General features: G+C 43.0%; 1 long non-coding RNA gene and 1 pseudogene across 3 annotated transcripts; both read left to right on the top strand.

The window, feature by feature from the left end:
* Positions 1-1004, top strand: part of LOC146188338 (uncharacterized) — a 151413-nt pseudogene extending 150409 nt beyond the window's left edge.
* An 8990-nt stretch (positions 1005-9994) lies between these two features.
* LOC146188337 (uncharacterized) lies at positions 9995-17021 on the top strand. Of its 3 annotated transcripts, none has more exons than XR_014707520.1 (4): positions 9995-10132; positions 11993-12129; positions 15645-15785; positions 16518-17021. It is a non-coding gene; the product is annotated as an uncharacterized LOC146188337 (long non-coding RNA). The 3 variants fall into 3 exon arrangements; XR_014707519.1 differs by lacking the exon at positions 16518-17021 and adding an exon at positions 16011-16466; XR_014707518.1 differs by lacking the exon at positions 16518-17021 and having other exon boundaries at positions 10039-10132; positions 15645-15911.
* Positions 17022-17822: the final 801 nt, after the last annotated feature.

Below are 17822 nucleotides of genomic sequence, written 5' to 3'. Positions count from 1 at the left end.
TGTATGTTGTGCCAACAACAGGCACTCTATATCCGGAACCATAAAGGTCAGTGCATGATCCCAGATGGTGAGAATATCAACAAATCCTTGCTTGAATAACAGCAGACCAAAGTGGTGTATTATGTGACTGTTTGTTAGGGGTGAAGTGAAAACAATAAGCAAATATGTGGTTATGCTTACATGTGATCTACATGAAATTATACCTCAATGTATCTGACCTAAAAGCAAAACTCATGCATGCTAGCAATTAGGTTTACACTGCATACTGCTTGTATATCACTTATATAACTGTAGTCACCTTGAGTGCATTGGTGAGTGTACCATTACGCTTATGTTTATATGCAATTTTTTGTTTAGAACGTCTTCTGAGAAGCTTCGTCTCACAAACACCTAGCCTCTATGGACAACTATGCATGGCATTCAGTGTCCATCAACTTCTGCACCTGGCACAAGCTGTTCACAACTTTGTACCTTTTTGGGCACATTCAGCTTTCACATTTGAGAGTGGGAATGGTGCATTTGTTAAATTGGTGAATGCAGCTAAAGGCGTGCCCGAGCAAATTGTTGAAAGAGTAGTGATTTTGCAGGAGCTATATATTCTGTTATCAGCACTGCCATTGCCTGCTAATGTGCAATTTTTGTGCATGACATTTATTGACCATCCAAAAACAAAGCATGCCAGATTTATCGGAACTGGATGGACGTTTGGTCAACCAAACGCTGCGCCTTCCCTCTCTAATCTAGAAGCTGCATGCTTACAGTTATATTATGGTCATGTGTTATCCTTGCAAGAGCACTTTCGGTTTTCTTATCTTGGAACAATATTCCATAGCGAAAAGTACCGTACGAGCAAAGAAAACAGTAGTGTGTTTCAGTGCAAGGCAGGTGACTTTTATGTCATTAAGAGAATATTGGAAGCAACCAGTTCTTCCGTTCCAAATGGTCAAACTATTCGTCTCTGTGCAAAGATCATTGCTAATGGTAGTACTGAGGGGCTTCCTTAACATGTTCCAGAGTGTTTTTTTATTGTTGTATTCTTTGGTACCTATGAAAATCACTCATATAGTAAAGCCATGCATTTTAATCTCATTCAGTGGCAGTGAAAACTACATCTGCTCAATTCCCAACTTAGTCGAACGAGACTAGATTAGTTCCCCAAATCCGCATGGCTCTTTCTGTTGATATACTTCTATCATTTTTCGTTTGGAAGCTAAATGGGCTGTTCTCATTTAGAATTTAAGCTTCTTCATTAGCTTCCTAAGCACAGAATCAAATGGAACAATAAGATTAGAAAATGGGCTCATGTGGAGTGGCCGTTTCTTGTGCAGGGCAGGGATAATTTCAGATTATGGAATGAGGTGTTGTCCTGAAGTATTTGTAATTTGCCCAATGGTGATGGCTAGCATGAGAGGTATTAAACTATAAAGCATAAGATGCGTTTGAGCAGCAGCAGCAGCTGCTATGTTTCAACTGAGTTCAAAATTTGAGCTTGATAGCACATCTTCTTTGGCAGAGCATGGTCATTTCAAGGCGAATTAAAAGTTTCTACTGTATGCACAATATCAGGTATTCTGTAGGTAGTACGTGTGCATTATAACCATCACTAACTACATTAAAGAGGATTAAATGGACCAGCTGAAGAGAGGGAAGACTTTGATTAGGTAAAATGATTTAGGGACTGTTGCACCACTCTAATGGAACATCATGCACTAGTGGACATGGTCCAGCTGTTCATTAAAGAGGAGTAGCAAGTGATTGGAGGTGAGGTGATTCCTAATTTTAATTCAATTTTTGGAAACAGTGCTATAGGGAGAACATTCAAACAAGTGAATATACAACTGAAAAATGTAATACAACTTTATTAATAATAAAGTCAATTCTTGGTGTGAAATAAGCTTGATGGCTGTTTCTTTAGAGTAGTTTAAGTACTTTCTTGTTGCAACGTGTCACGTCATGCTGGAAACTAGTGACTTCCATTCAGAAAGCTCTCTGGCAATTTGCCAGTTAGAAATCACGGGGATTCCCTTCTGTACAGATCCAAGAACTGAACTTCCTGTACATAATTCAGTTGGAAGTCCCTGAGAGGTAGAACGTAAAATATGTCATGTTGCGGAGCTTTTACAGCATTCCTGGTGCTTTTCTATTTTGATAATTCTCATTTTGTACAAAGCAATAATGCTGTTATTCCTCACAGCAACATTACAGTATGTATGATGCGATAGTAACATTTAGGTGCACATAATTTGTAAAAAGTGGCCTGCAATAAATAGACCCATTGTGTGATATAGCGACCATTTTTTTCGCGAGCATAAGTTCTCACCTCCTTCAGTGTCATATATTATTTCTACTATTTAAAATATTTGTTTGTTTTATTCTATTATCGGGCGTTGAAGTTCTTACTTCGTCTTTTAATCTAATTTACATGCACAGACAAGGTGCACGTCTGCATTGTTTTAATGCTTTCTGTCGATTGCAAAATATAGTCCCGCGGGATGAAAACTCGTGGAAGCTGTAGCTAAAACTAACTTTTCTGTTAAGTGCTCATGAGTCAGTATTGTATATATGACTGCGCTTTGCAGATTGCCTACTTAGTATAAGTACAGAACTGAAGCAATAAAAATAAAAGTAAAGTGCTGTCTTTTTGTTTGTTGTTAAAATAATGTGCAGATGTTTTCAGTCAATTTTGCTCAATGTGTAAAAATGCAGTGCTAAATTTTTATCATATTGAAATATCGTGCAGTGCAGTAATTAGAACAATAATTATTTTTTTATTGCAGTCCAGGAAAGTTTGTTTCCTTCTGACCTTTCTTTACTGTATGTGTGATGTGGAAATTCTAGTGGAAATTAAGAAGAAATGGACATGGGCAGGACATGTAGTGCGAAGAGAGGATAACCGATGGTCGCTGAGGGTAACAAACTGGATTCCAAGGGAAAGAAAGCGTAGCAGGGGGCTGCAGAAAGTTAGGTGGGCGGATGAGATTAAGAAGTTCGCAGGGGTTAAGTGGATGCAGCTAGCACAGAACCGGGTTAAGTGGAGAAATATGGGAGAGGCCTTCGCCCTGCAGTGGATATAATCAGGCTGATGATGATGATGATGATGATGTGTGATGTGTATATCCGATGCATGCTCTAGCTGCGTACTTTATATCTTAGCATTAGCTGCTGTTTAATAAAGCACTGGTAATTGTCCAATAATGACAATTGTCCATATTTGAGTTGCATACGTGCAGATTTCTGCTTTTAATGATTACGTACTAATGTGGAAGCCGAATATTTCTCTTGATCTCAGAAAGGAATTGGATTATTGAAATGTTGTGCTATGTATATTTTTAATAATGGTACATAAAGTGCAATGACATACTTTATTCCACCAAATGAACAGTTTTCTTCAAGCCATGTTCCTTGCACATAAACAGAATGCAACTGCTTTTGGCCATTGTCAAGCATCCAAAAACACCATCAATTCAAGAATGAATTTTAGTATTTTATGATTGAGCAACCATGCCTGTAACTACTTTATTATTAATTGCTCCACTGTTTTCTTCATGTAACAGTGCAGTAATAAATTATAACATCACTGTGTAGTATGTTTTGATAAGCTTGAGTGATTTTGACACCTTGTCATAGATGAAGGTACTCTGTTATTTACATATGGATGCCCAGGGGATGTACAATTTTACCATAATACAACAAATAACCCATTGATGATAGACATTTGGCTGATATATGGGCACCCATATGAACTCTGCACCCATATTCCCCGTGCCCACATGATCCATATGTCCTGCAAAGCATATGGGCACAATATGGGGCACACAACGCCCCATACCACTTGCTAATATAAACTGCACCTAGTCCTATATCCCTCATATGGTGTGAATTTGGCCCCATATCAATAGATATGCGGCCTATATGAATTCATATGTGGCCTATATGAAAATCATATGGGTCTTTTTCACTAGGGATGCCACATGCCCTGACATGTAAATTGTGTTGCTCCCACTCAGTGTTGCCAGGCTCTGTGTATAGTCATGCATTACTCTTGCCATTACCGTCTTCACAAAGGAAATCTGTTGATCACTTCGCCTGACAAGGTCCGCGCCCTCCCACAAAAAAAGAGTTTGTTCATTCGCTCATATTTCTCGATGATTGGGCTCAGAAATTTGACAAAAAGCAAATTTTGCTGATCACTGTGCATATCGCTTAGTACTCTTGCTGCACAGCTGCGCTCCTTAATTTGCCCCGCTTCAAAGTGCGCTTGCAGTGCAGCCGACTAGTTCGAGAATAATCACAATGCAGGTGCAATGCTCAGTCATCTTGTAGACGCCTACCAGCTTATTCGGGTGCATCACTCGAAGTAATGGCGGCGTATGTTTCCTTGTAACCTTGCTGCTTTTCTGGAGAATGTGCAAACCAAGTTAAAGTTTCGCGCACAAGGTAGTCAATGTGGGAGGGATAGCACATCAATATCCTCGTTACAGGGCAGCTGTAGTGAATGGCACACACACTTTACAAGCACAAGTCGTGCATTTTCCACCTTAGTTTTTTTACAAGGGATGTTATTCTGCGCACACATAGCACTTGCCCCATCTGTCCCGAGACTCACTCAGCATTTGGTATTAAGTTTGCTATCAGACAACAGCATCTTTAACTGACAAAACAGTCCTTCCGCAGATGCATCAGTCACTGTCAAGGCCGAGAAAAGCTGCGACGAAATCACTTTTGCTGCTAGAAAAGAAACCCGCCAGGACAGCTAGTTCCTTCGTGTATGACACTTCTGTACTGTCATCCACAATGAGCAAATCCTGCGCATTAGTCATGTCTTTCAGAAAATCATCTCTTAAAGTTGGGCCGAGCATTTTTGCCGCCAGTGCAATGCAATTCTTTCTGCTCGCTGTAACTGCCGACGCCAACTCCGAGTCGCGGAAGCAGCCAGTGACCACTGGATTCAGGTGGTCAGTAGTGACGAGGCTTCCGTCAACGGCAACATGAGCAATTGGGCGAATTTCTGCAGCTTTAAGCTCGTCAGACGACCTGGGGCGCTCCCTCGGTCTCTGTTCTACAAATAACAAAACATAGGCTCCCCATTGGTCACGCAGAAAGCTTTTTTTTATGGCATGTTTCGCTCTGGTACGATGCAGTTTTAAGTCTTGGAGATGGGGCCCCTCAATTCCACTTTGCTGGTGCGGCACTGGGCAATGTGCGTAAGATCGGCCCGTTGCTATAACAAGCGCATGGGGCGGAATGACTATGCAATTACGAAAAATTACATAATCTCTGATTACATAAAAGACGATTATTACGTTCAAATGAAAACAAAACGAAAGCGGTGGCGTACTCCGCTCTTGAATACGCAAAAAATATCCCAGCGAATACTGGGAAAGCGGTTCATGAGTCATTTCTCTCAACATGAATGATCTCAAAGAGTAACGTGTTGCAGTTAAGCAAAAATAAAAGGAGCACGCAGGAAAGATTGAAGAGAACTTCAGGATGTCCACGAATGTTCAAGGTATTTAACATATTTTGAAGCACTACAGGCTTATATCCCTCTGGCCGTTCTGAGCAGATAATTTATTTAGTATTCTCTCATGACATCGCTCAATGCAATTCGCGGAAACGCCAGCTGTTCATTATGTTGGGGATAATAAGTATTGGGTGAATGGTACACTTTTGTATTTCTTTTTGTTTAATTTTGTTTATTCAAACTCAAGAATAGCTCGTCATCAATGTCGCATACACCCAACGTGCTTGAGCGGCCAACAAGGAAGAGGAAGCGATCCCGAAGGCACGACAAACGGCCGCCGCCCGTGTCCCTAGATATAAACAAGCGCTGAATTGTTGCACAACAGCACAAGTACATACCCGATCAAGAGCTTACCTGTGTTCAGCTGCCACAACGGCTGTACATGACGAGAATTGTACACCTCTTTTTTCCAGTAATTCCGCCACTGCTCGACGGTTTTCGTTCCAGGCCTCTCGGCGTTCAGAGCAGCGGTGAGCTCGCGCCACCTCTGCGTCTTGGTTGCCTTCGTAACCTCTGGCGCCAGCGCCGACGATCCTTTTACGAGGCACGGATGCTGTTCCATGCACTCTACTAAAATAAGGCGCTGCTGCTGTGAAACATGAGCGCCTAGAGGCCGGTGGTCCGCTTGCATCATTTCAAAGCTTTTGCCAGAAAAGTTTGGATTATTACCACGCACGCGCAAAGCAGCAGCAGGCGATGCCATACCGCACGTCTAGCGGCCAAAAAAGAAAACGTGAGCCAAGAAAAGGTTGCAGCAGTTGTTTACTGAGATATCTCAGGCATAATGCAACTTTCATGTAAATATCAATTGTTACTATAAAGTTGTTATATGTAATTCATGCCTGCAGCGACTTTTATCTAGTATATGGCTCCGAAAAATCCGAACAGCCGTGACGCAAATCGACGCATGCCACCGCGCTCGCCGATTGGCCGATGTCTTTTCCATTTTCCTCCTGACGCGCTGGCCTTCCCTTGCTGACGTAGATTTGACGTCATCCCCAAAGCGAATAGTTCCTGAACGGAACCGCTGCTGGATCTCGCCCTAGATCTTTAGAGGATACACAAGCTGTACCGGTCTTCTGCACATGGAGCCGCTTCACATCCTTACTTCGAACGAACTCACTTTGTTGTCTCTACCGTAGAACCCTCTTTCCAGTTTACCCAGCTTCCTTAAGGCGCTCTCGGGCAAGAACCAGCTTTTCCACTTTAGGCGAGGGAGAGTGCGTTTGGTTCGTCGTGTAAGCAGAGGCACCTCGCTCGCCAAGCTTTCCAGAAATGGTTCTGGAATCTTTTCTTTTGTCGCCAAAATTAGCGAAACACCCCAGGAGTCGAAGCGGGTGGCTCTCCATACGCTGTCGGCAGTGTCCTTAGCTGCCTTCTAAAGAGGAAGCTGGATAGCATGAAAAGTGTTCTCCCTCTCCTATCTTGTTGTACACATATATCAGCGGCCGAGAATTTACGGCGGCTTCGACTTCGCATAGGAGGGTGGCCAAATCGCGTGAACGCACATGCAAACAATACTGTGTAGGCTTTGCACATGCCTTTATTCCCTTACAAAAATGGTCGTGAACAGTCTTTAGAATCTGTATTAACACCTTATTGACTCTATCAATATTGTACGTACTTTTAATCTGTATGAACATGTGTAAATACGAAGTTCATACACTGTTACTTTTGTGTATTTAAATCAGTTCATATAAAGTTTGTACATAGCAAGTTGTTAGGTGAATATACTTCTCTGTATATACTCCTATCAATATACAGCAGGGGCGTAGCCAGTGCTCTGTTTCGATGTCAGAAACCCTTCCGAAAGTTTTTGAACTCCTTCTTTCGGCCTTTTTGCAATTTTTTTTATCGATGCCGTATAACGCCCTCGAAAATTATTTCTGGTTATACCACTCATACACAGCTAATAAAATATACTGAAGCAATTTAGCATGTCAGAAAAAATGTTCAGATCGAAAGTATATAGTATTAACTGACCGAGTGAATGCTATTCATTGCAACTCATATTTGAATTACATTTTTTATTATGAATAGCATCTGTTAAAAAGAAATGGAAATGGAAAATTGATACGATCAATTTGCATGAATTATAGATAAAACTTATAAGGTTATAATTTGAAAATTTAACTGGTTACAATTTCGCTCTTTCTTCATCGCGCATTTCTTAGTCAAGCGTCCGCTCTTGTTGAGGACGCACTGAGTCCTTTTATCAAGCTCGCTCGCACAATTAAATACAAAAACATCACAAATGGAAGGTAAACGCACCGCGCCGCCGACTTTACAGTGGAGAATGCGCGCTGTGGGTGTTGTCGGGTTACATCACGCGATGCTGAGACGCACGCCCTGGACTCTCGGATCCACGTAGCTCATCCCTCAGAAGCTATATGGGCGAAACTTTAGAATTATATATTGGCATACACACAATGATTGGGTATATGCACATGTACAGTAAGCTACAGAACGAGCCCCCCCCCCCTCTTCTCCGCTTTCCTTCTCACGCGCCGAAATTACTGGAAAATGGAGGGTGCATTTCCCTGGCAAGGACCAAATTTTCATCCGAAAAAAAAAATGAATTTGTATTTTTACTTTTTATCGACCCGATCGTGTTTAGAAGTGTGCTCCCAGACGCATCCGAGCCACCCCGCTGTGCATAGCATACGCTCCTGTCCACCACTTATGAAAACAAATCGGCGCCCGCCGCCATTTTCTCTCGCCGCGCTCAGTATGTTAGCGATTGTCTTATTCTCTTATTCACTTCTGCGCCGCCGCTCCCGTCAAGGCAGCGGCCATATCTTAGCCCATCTGTTCCTGACCGCGCGCATCGTATGTTTCGCTCGCGGAGGTTATCCGACACCACCCAGCAGCCTTTGGACATGTGCGTCAATCGAGCGAGCGCTCTACAGGTTCTGCTTTTGTTTGTTTTTGCTGGAGATGGTGTCTGGGTGAGGTGCGAGCTTAGGGCAAGGGTAGGGTAAGGAAGCGCGCTAATGGTAAGGGAAGAGGGGGGGGGGGGAGAAGGCGCGGCGGCTGGGGAGGGGGGGGGGCGGCGAACTAACACACACAACGGCACAGAATGCGTCAGCAGAAACACGCATATTCGCTCGCAGCCTTCGCATAGCGTTCATGCAGCCTCGTGAACTATATCAGCGCGCAACCTGCGGTCCGCGGCACCGACCTCTGTAAATCAATTAAGCGCCCTTACGGCACAATTAACACGCACTTGACCCGAACCACGGAATATCGACCAGCTGTAGCTGAACATATTCATCCTTCCGCTGTGATCCATTGGGAACGTTATGCTAGTTCTAGTTGCAACCACCCTCTCGAGAGGTTGGCTGGAAGCTGTCCTTCAAATCCAATGCGCGGGAAGGATGCAAGGAGGCGCTTGGCCATCAGAGCGCGGCTTCGAGCTGGAGGAGGGGGGGCGTCTAGCCGCCCTGCGAGCAAAGCACACAGCAGTGCGCACGCACGCACGCATTCTTTTTTTTTTCCTAGAAGTGCGGGAGGTATGAAAGGAGAAGCGGGCAGGCTAGCCAACGTAGACAGCGCGCGGTATCAAACCTGTGACGGCTTCATTTGCGCGCCCTTCAATCAATCAATTAATCAACCAATTTTTTGTTTTCAAATCCAGAGGATGGGGGGGGGGGGGGGAGGGGGCACCTCACCGAGAAAGCAGTTGCACACTGCTTAAGAGTGCCGAGGACCCTCGCAAACATCAGCAGGTGACAGCTCAACAGGAAGCTAGTTTACATGGAACACATTACAGGCATAAACACAGGCATAAACATTGCAGACATTACAGAGATGAACAGCAGCAAAAGCAAAAAAAGGAAAGAAAAGGAAAACAGATATGTGTTCACCGAATAACAGCGCAATTTCACGGTATTACCGCAGTGATGTCATCAATACAGCAAAAAAGATGGGTTTAAAGTTTCACAAAATATTCACAGAGCAAAGTTGTCTCCGAGTAACAGTAACGAAATCAGCAATCAGTTTTTAGTGTTTACTTAGCACAAATGTATGATGCTCTCAGTCTTGAGAGCTATTTCTTTTTCGCCTCTGCAAAGCTGCATGTGTGTGTGAGCGCGCGTGCGTGCAAATAACTATGCGCAGGCACTCAATATGTGCGGCTCCGCATACGGTAAGAACTCAAGTTTTCATTACAATGAAGGAAGCAAACACACGATCGCTGAAGTGGGCTCGCCACTCCGAGTCTCTGCGTCGCCTCGAATACCAGCCAACCCACAAAACCACCGGAAGAAAAAGAACGAACGCACAAGATAGCGAACGCACAGAACTGACGCTCGCTCGGCGTTCCACTAATCCCGCCTTTCGTCTGAGCAGCGCGGCGCGACAGCGCGACTGGAAAAAAAAAAAGAAAAGAAAGGGAACTCCACAAGACACGTGATGGAGCAGCGCGGCGTGGCAGCGCGACTGGAAAAAAAAAAGAAAGAAAGAAAGAAAGAAAGAAAGAAAGCGAACTCCACAAAACACGTGATGCAGCTTCATGTGTCACGTGATTGCGCACGACTGAGAGGCGGCGTTTGGTTGTGTGGCGACGTCGAGCGTGGAAAATAGTTCTTTCTGCCAGAAATCTTCAATGTAAGTTGACAAACTTTTTCATTCCTTTCTTATAAACGCTTTGCGCATACTCGCTGAAAATTTTGTGTTTCAGAAGTGAGCAGTTTTTACATTACAAGCGTTTACCCATTTTTTACTTTGCTGCATACTGCACGCCCAATGCTCTAGGAATATTTTTCATTGTTTAGCGTTTTTATCACCTAGTTAGGTTTTAAAAAGTGATCCTCGATTGTCCGCGGCCTCTTTCCGATCATTTTGCAACATAGTTCAGATCTTTAAGGCGTTTTTTTGCGGAGTTATTACTAATTCTTCAAAGGTAAACAACCGCTTGGCCTCGCAGCCATAACCGTCAAATTTCAAATATTGAGAGAGGCCTTGTACTGCGTAAAAGCTATGTAGACGTATAAAACCTGTCATTTTTAAATTCCATCAGATGTGTGCGATCGCTCGCTACCTATCTGTTTTATTTATAGCGTTTCTTCGTTGAGCTATTTGCACATGGAGCCGGTAATTCGAGGTTAAAGCGCTAACCGCATGACGCGGCGACATGCCGCGCGACGCCGTCGCGCGACGGGCTGAGGGCCGCCAAAGCATTGCCGCTCGTCGCCGTCGCTCGGTTTCTGGGTTTTTAGAAAATTTCGCGTGTCGCCCGGAAGCAGCTCGCGAGGCAGCCAATCGCAGAGGGCTTTAGGGTGCTCAACTTCCGTTCTGGCTTTCTTTTTATTGCGTGTAAAGTTAGTTTTCCTAGTCCGGTTTGGGCGAAGAACCTGGTGCCTTCACGCGCTCACTTCGTCTGATCCGTGTATATATATGAGTGCATCGAGATAATTCAGTAAAAGCTTGGAAGGGTAATAAAAGAAAGAAAAAGGTTAGCGTGGCTTGATATTGTTAATTTCCGAAAGGAGCAGGAGAAAGTCGCTGCTTGCAATGCAAGTCGGCATCGCAGTGTATAGTAACGCACCGCTGCCCTGTGATCCTTTAAAATACGATGCGTTACAAGAAATTTCATCAGTGTTTTATCGTACTTCATGCTGTTTAGTGTTGAAAATGGGATATAGCGTGATTGCATTCCCCTTGACCGAATGACGAGGCGGCGGTAACAGAGCAACGCTGAAAACGCGCTTCTGTCGCTGAGCGCCGTCGCTCCGTGCGGTATGCACCAGCGACAACGACAGGCGTTGCGACGGATCGCTAGGGGTTGTCGCCTCATGCGGTTACCGCTTTATTAGAACAGTCCATAAGCAACGACTTTCCGCGTAAAATTAGGTTTTTAAGCTTTCCTTTAGAGTAAGCACAGATTGGGGGGGGGGGGGGGGGGTGATATATAATTTTATTTATAACAATTCGCAGACTTCAACGCAGTAATAGTTATATTTATATCCTTAGTAGGTCAGTACGTATTATTTTAGTACAGGTCCAGTGTTCTTTTTCTTTTTTTTTTTAACGGAGGCGTGGCAAGTTATGTGGGTCAAGCTAACAATTGGCTGTGAATTAAGCGATTAGAGCTTTCAAACTTAGTCTTCTGTTTTGTTTAATTTCTAAGAACCTTTAAGCTTCACAGAGAAACAGCATATTTTGAAAAGTGAATTTCAACTATGGAAGTTCTTCGTTTATTAATGTTTGACATTGCTGACAAGGGTCAGAATTGAAACAGATGATAGGATCGAGTTTTTTGGTAACTTATGGCATGTGACCTAGAGCTGCTAGGAATTCATTTTCTGAGACAGCTTTTCTTTAGGAGTGTAGGGAAAGTAATGGTATGTTATGGGTTTTGAGAAGCATGGATTTAATGAAGTCTTTTTTTTACTGCATTTACGGCTTGTTTGGCAATAATGCTTGCAGTCCAGCTGATGCAATTGTATTGTCACACTGCTTTTGCAGCAGATTTCATCTGCCATCGAGGGAGTGCTGCCTGAATATGAAGCAGACAGCGTCATGAATCTGTTGAGGCAGTTTATTCTATCAGCCATGGGTGCCCTGCCCTAAAGCATCCTTCCTGTAAAGGAGACATTGAATTGGTAGGTATCACATGCTCATGTTTTTTGCATTGATGTGTTTGCTTTATAACTGTATAATTTTTACTGGTTCATGCTTTGCATTTATTGTTTCCTTTTGAGAGTATAAAGGGTGGATGTGTAAGAGGCTTCATTAAAGCAAAGCTTGAAACCAGCTCGGTGTTGTTAAATCATTCTTGCTGTGTTTTTAGCGCGACTGACATGTTGGTGAATCTTGCTCATGGTCTGCACTAAAGAAAAGTTTTCATGGCCTCTTCAGAGCTTTAAAACAGGAGATATACTTAGCTGTTTTATTGAAGTAGTACCTACTATTTCTAGTTGAGGCAAAATTGAGTAAACCTGTGTTTTAATAGCTCAGTGACAAACATGGTGTCATAATATAGCTGACTGCACTGTGCATATGTGTGCATGTTCATGCTGACATTTAGTTACTGTTTATTTAGACTGCCTCAGCATATGTACACATACAGTGATGTTTCACTTGAACAAAGTTCAAGGTACCTTAGGAAAAAGTTTGTTGAAATGAAATTTCATTGGACTGAAATAAATGCGTGGAAGATTGTTTCCATTAGCTTCAAGAAATATTCAGTTCAGTCGTGTCCGACTCTTCGTGACCCTATGGACCATGTCACGCCACGCTTTCCGGTCTCTCACTATCTTCCTAACATTACATAACTTCATCTGCAGCGCCTCGAGGATACCATCTAACCATCGCGTTCGCTGCCTACCCCTTCTCCAGCGACCCTCAACCTTTCCCAACATCAAATCTTTCTCCAGCAACTCCTCTCTTCTCATCAGATGACCAAAGTAGCTGAGCTTTAACTTTAGAATTTGACCCTCCAATGAACAGCCAGGGTTTGTGGTCGACAATATCGACTGATTTGATCTTCTGGCAGTCCAAGGAACTCTCAAGAGTCTTCGCCAGCACCACAATTCAAACGCGTCAATTCTTCGGCGGTCAGCCTTTTTCACAGTCCAACTCTCGCATCCATACATCACAACTGGAAAGACCATAGCACGAGTTATACGGATCTTGGTTGGCAGACTAATTAATGTCTCTGCTCTTTACTAGGCGGTCAAGGCTAACATTGCTCTCTTGCCCAGAAGCAGGCGTCTCCTAATTTCATGGCTACAGTCTCCTTCCGAGGTAATCTTGGAGCCCAAGAAGAGAAAATCTGTCACAGATTTTTAGGTTGTTCAAATCTTATCTGAGCCCATTTATTTGTCACTGCGCTGATTTGCAAGTGAAGAATGCGTAACCTTTTGCAGCACTTTTGAAAGGACTACAGTGGTTTTGAACTCGATTACTGTGCAAGCTCCTGAGAATCTTGCCTATCACAACGGCCTGCTGAGGAGACAAGGCTTTCATTTTCTCCAAGCAGATCATGGTTAACCAAAATGCACACATTTGCAATTCTTGGAGCTAAAGGGCCTGGTAGGGCTGAAGATCTGGCTTTGACTGGCTATGACTGTACAGCTAATTAAGCGTGCAGACAGCTATGGATTCATCTGGTTACAAGCTAGTTTAGGCAGCCAATTCACTTTAAAGCTAAATAACGGCCACTTTTCTTCACGCGATAATGAAGAGTGGTTCTTAACATAAAAATATGCTACAAAGAGTGCAGACTGTGCTTTTTTAAGCGCTCAGTATGACTTTGAAGACACAGGATAGCACCGCGGAAAAGGTTCGTTGAACTGAAATGAGCAATAACTAAAGTTTGTTAAAATGAAGTGCGTTTGCATAGTGTTCAATAGAGCTTCAGGGGGGGATTTAATAAAGTTCGTACAACTGAATACATCGTCGAAGTGACGTTCGTTCAAGTGGTATTCTGTTTTTCTGTGACTAAATGAGAACTTTACTTTGCTCAAAGCAACATATACACAAATATTTACTTTCTTGCTAGTCACCAAGATTTGCAATTAACTTCCGAACTCATTTTATTCACAACCTAAAAAAATACATCGTTAACCCTAGAGCCAAATAGTTACTAGCAATAACAAAAGTAATATGTTTATATTTATCTGTTGGAGAACATTTTCTGTTTTGTGCGTTTTTGAGTTCTGCAAACATGAGGGGGCTTGTTACAGAAGGAGTGGGCTGCAAGACGAAGGGAAGTATCAGTGTGGCGGCCCTTTTGTGTTTATCAAATAATAATGCATTCTAACATGTAAAACGAATGCCTTTACAACCTGCTAAAAATCTTTTTAAATTGCATGTTTGGGTTCTGCCTGGATAGACATAGATGGCAGAGAGAGATCTTTCTGCCATGGGGTGTGAACTGTATTTTGTGCAGAAAGCCAGAGGCTGTCGAACATGTGTTATTGTTGATTGGGTTTTTGGGGGGCAATATCCTACAGTGAACTTTGCTCAAAGGTGTCCCTTTAAACCCCCATGGAATTTGGTTCTCAGGTGTTGAAAATTACAACAGTGTTCTGTAAGATATGATAAGGCTATTAAGCTTGCATAGCGCATGGAAGCGCCGAATGGCTGTTCGCCATGCTAATCTTATCAGACCTATCCAAGAGTATAATGAGGGTTTTGTCCAACAGATGATGTTTTGAAAGCTCAGCCATGTGTACCTGTGTTTATCAATGTATTTGAAAAAGTGATCAGTTTGAATGCGATAATTAGAGGTATTGTACCTAAGCTAGCTCTCGGCCAGCCTGTAGTGTTTGTGAAAAGGCAAATGTGACAAGAAGGGTGTTTTGCTAGAGCTTTTAAGGCTCTTAAATCTGTGCAGCTCTGCTTTAGTACATGCATTGTCTCCTGTACATGGCTAGTTAAATGATTTCTGTTCATTTTATTACAAAAAGTCATTCTAAATCTCGGTAGCCTACTATTGACGAGCCAAAGCAGGCAATATTAGGTACCAAAAAGTGATTATGTGGGGCCGGGTGGGTTTTAATGAGACAAGCTCTCCACGTTTTAAGACTTTGTACAGGGCCAACGTGTCTCCCTGAATGTGTCTGGGACACATGCAAGTCTTGTATCCTCAAAAGGACCTTGTCTAAATTTAAATAAAAGTAGCGCCAACCTATTTTGAGTACGACCAGTTCAGCAGTAAGCTCAAAATTGAAGCAAAAAGGCATTCATGTCCTGTGCGATGTCAGTGCACGTTAAAGAGCCCCAGCTCGTCAAACGCTCTGAAGTCCTCCCCTACAGCATCTCTCATAGCCTGGGTTGCTTTGGGATGTTAAACCACATAAACCAAACCAGTCATTTTTTACCACCCCATATGACTTGTCTTTCCACGTATCTCCAAAAGATAGTGCCTACATAAGACTTGCCACTATTCCTGAGATTACCTAGATTATTATGTATTTATGTATTTTATGATTATGTAATTTTCCTCAGTGGAGCATTGCGTTTTCAATTCTGGGCTTTTCATGCTGTCACTCAGCAACCATATGAAATACTCCTCCTATGTTTCTTTTACTTGTGCATTTGACTTTTCCTTTATTATTCAAAAAATCTTTCTTCCTGCTGTTCTGACTAGTGTTCTCATATGTACATGCAGTCCTCTTGTTGCTTCATTCGACCATATCTGGAGACACCCTGTTGCCGTGGTCTGGGCCGACAAGTAACAAGGCAACCTGACTTCCTGGACAAGTAGCAGTGGGACGTAGCAGCATCCATGTGGACTTCTTATAAAAGAAAGGTATTCTAAATTTTGCTTTCATATGTGATAAAGGTTTTACCTTGGTGACAAGCTCTTGAAAGGAAAAGATGGGCATGAGTGGCACTTTCTTATTGTCTTACTCTCTGGGAATACACTATTGAGACTTGTTACCTGCATATGTAGCAAAAAGTATGTGTGACTGCATATTGTAGGCTAACTATAATATACTTCATCATTCCCTATTGTCGCTATTGTATCCCCTAGGTGCTTGGTGTAGCTGGTCTCCTTCAGTAATTACTTATGTGTGTGTGTCATCTGCTATGGCAAACATAGCCATCACTCAGGAAAAATGGGAGCAAACAGGCATAGTGGCATCACTTGCTGGTAGCATGCACCAAAATGTATGTATACATACTGATACGTTGCCGCTCAACATGTGTATTTGCTTGATGCAGCAAATAGCAGAGGAGAGAGTATCTGATGACCAAGCTTACTGGCGTGTAAATTTCACTCCTTTGTTTCCTGGGCCCCTATTGTGATAAACTAATGTCGAATGATATAGAGGATCAAAAGGAATACAACTAAACACAGCAATAGTCTCTATCTCCTGAGGGTGTTTTGCAGGTACTAGTTTGTACAGAAAGTGGTTGGAAACCAGTTAGCATATTTTGAGGAAAAACAGGCATCTGAGTGAAGAGAGATGTGTGTGATGCTAGCACAAAGCGTCCGAAATTGGCAGAAAAATTTTGAGCATGTATATTTCTTTTCTAGGTGACGCCAAGATAAATTTTGATATGGCTGGTACATCAAACACACAATGTCGTTGCCGTCGGAAACGAAGTGTTTCTGTGTCAAGGGTTTGTGCAATAAAAGAAGGTATGAATTTGCATCTGTTTCTTTCGCCACTCTCACTTTTCACGAAATATTACATGCATGTGAATAGTGAGTAAAATACACGTTATTATTGGACACTTGAAATATAGTTAGCATAACACAAGGCATTAATACTTTGTATGAACACGATTCTTTAAAATAACGGTGGCCAATTATCGGAACACAGTCGTTACAGTGTCCATGTACGCTATCAATAGGCTAATCATAGGAGGTATAAATACGTTCTATGTAAATACATTCTATTCAATCACGGTGGCCAATTGTCGGAAGGGAGATCATACATAGATCATACGTGTTCTAAAGACTTTCTTTTGATGGTCGATAGCTTCTATGATCATATTGTCTAAAGACATTGCATAAAGTGATCATAGACATTTTTGTAAGGGTTGTTCTTTGCAAGGAATGGTCCTACATAGTCAATGCTGCCCGCCTTGAAGGGGTCCGCTCGTGTTGTCCTGTCGTCTGGCAGCGATTCCGTAGGAGCCCTTAACGGCGAAGCACTGCACTGCTGACACGTCACACAAGACGCACCGCCTTTTCAGCCACTCCGTTGTTGTGCCGAAGTTTATTTCACGTTCGGCGCGCGAAATCTTCGTTGGCCGCTTGTTGCGCTCTTGACTTTCGTGTGAGGCCGACTTCACACCTCCGATTGCATGTTTTGATGCTTCTCTCAGACATTCGTTTCACTTCGTTCTCGCAGGGTTTTTCTGTCGGCGTACCCATAAATACTCAGCTCTCGAGTTCTCTGAACTGCTTCAGAATGATTTTGCTTCCACTGTCGCTCTCATAACGATCGCCTGGGTGCAACTCACGTCCTGGGAACGCTGTTCCTGATCTGAACCGCCTATTCAAACATGGTTTCTACAGTGGTCAGGCTGCCGTTCAGCTGACGAATCCATCCTGTTACCGTTCCCCAGAAATGATCCGATCCGATCAGAATATGAATTTCGCGGTTTTACAGTTCCTATAGGTCGCCGCCCTAACTACAGTCCAATTCTTTTAAGTTTTTCAGTATATTCTCTTCTGGGCAAGGAAGTTCCTGCTCACAGATGGTCGGTGTTTCGAGAGCGTCGATTTCGTACGTTCTGTCACTTCGTCGGCTTCGCAAATTTACTGCACTCTTCGAAAGGGGCGTTCATTCTTGCCGCCTCCAAACACCACCACTGTGAGGATCTCGGTACC

This window comes from Amblyomma maculatum, chromosome 5, assembly GCF_055883805.1.
Source record: "Amblyomma maculatum isolate TAMU_Amacu chromosome 5, ASM5588380v1, whole genome shotgun sequence".
NCBI lineage: Eukaryota > Metazoa > Arthropoda > Arachnida > Ixodida > Ixodidae > Amblyomma > Amblyomma maculatum.
This window is presented reverse-complemented; position numbering and strand designations above follow the sequence as displayed.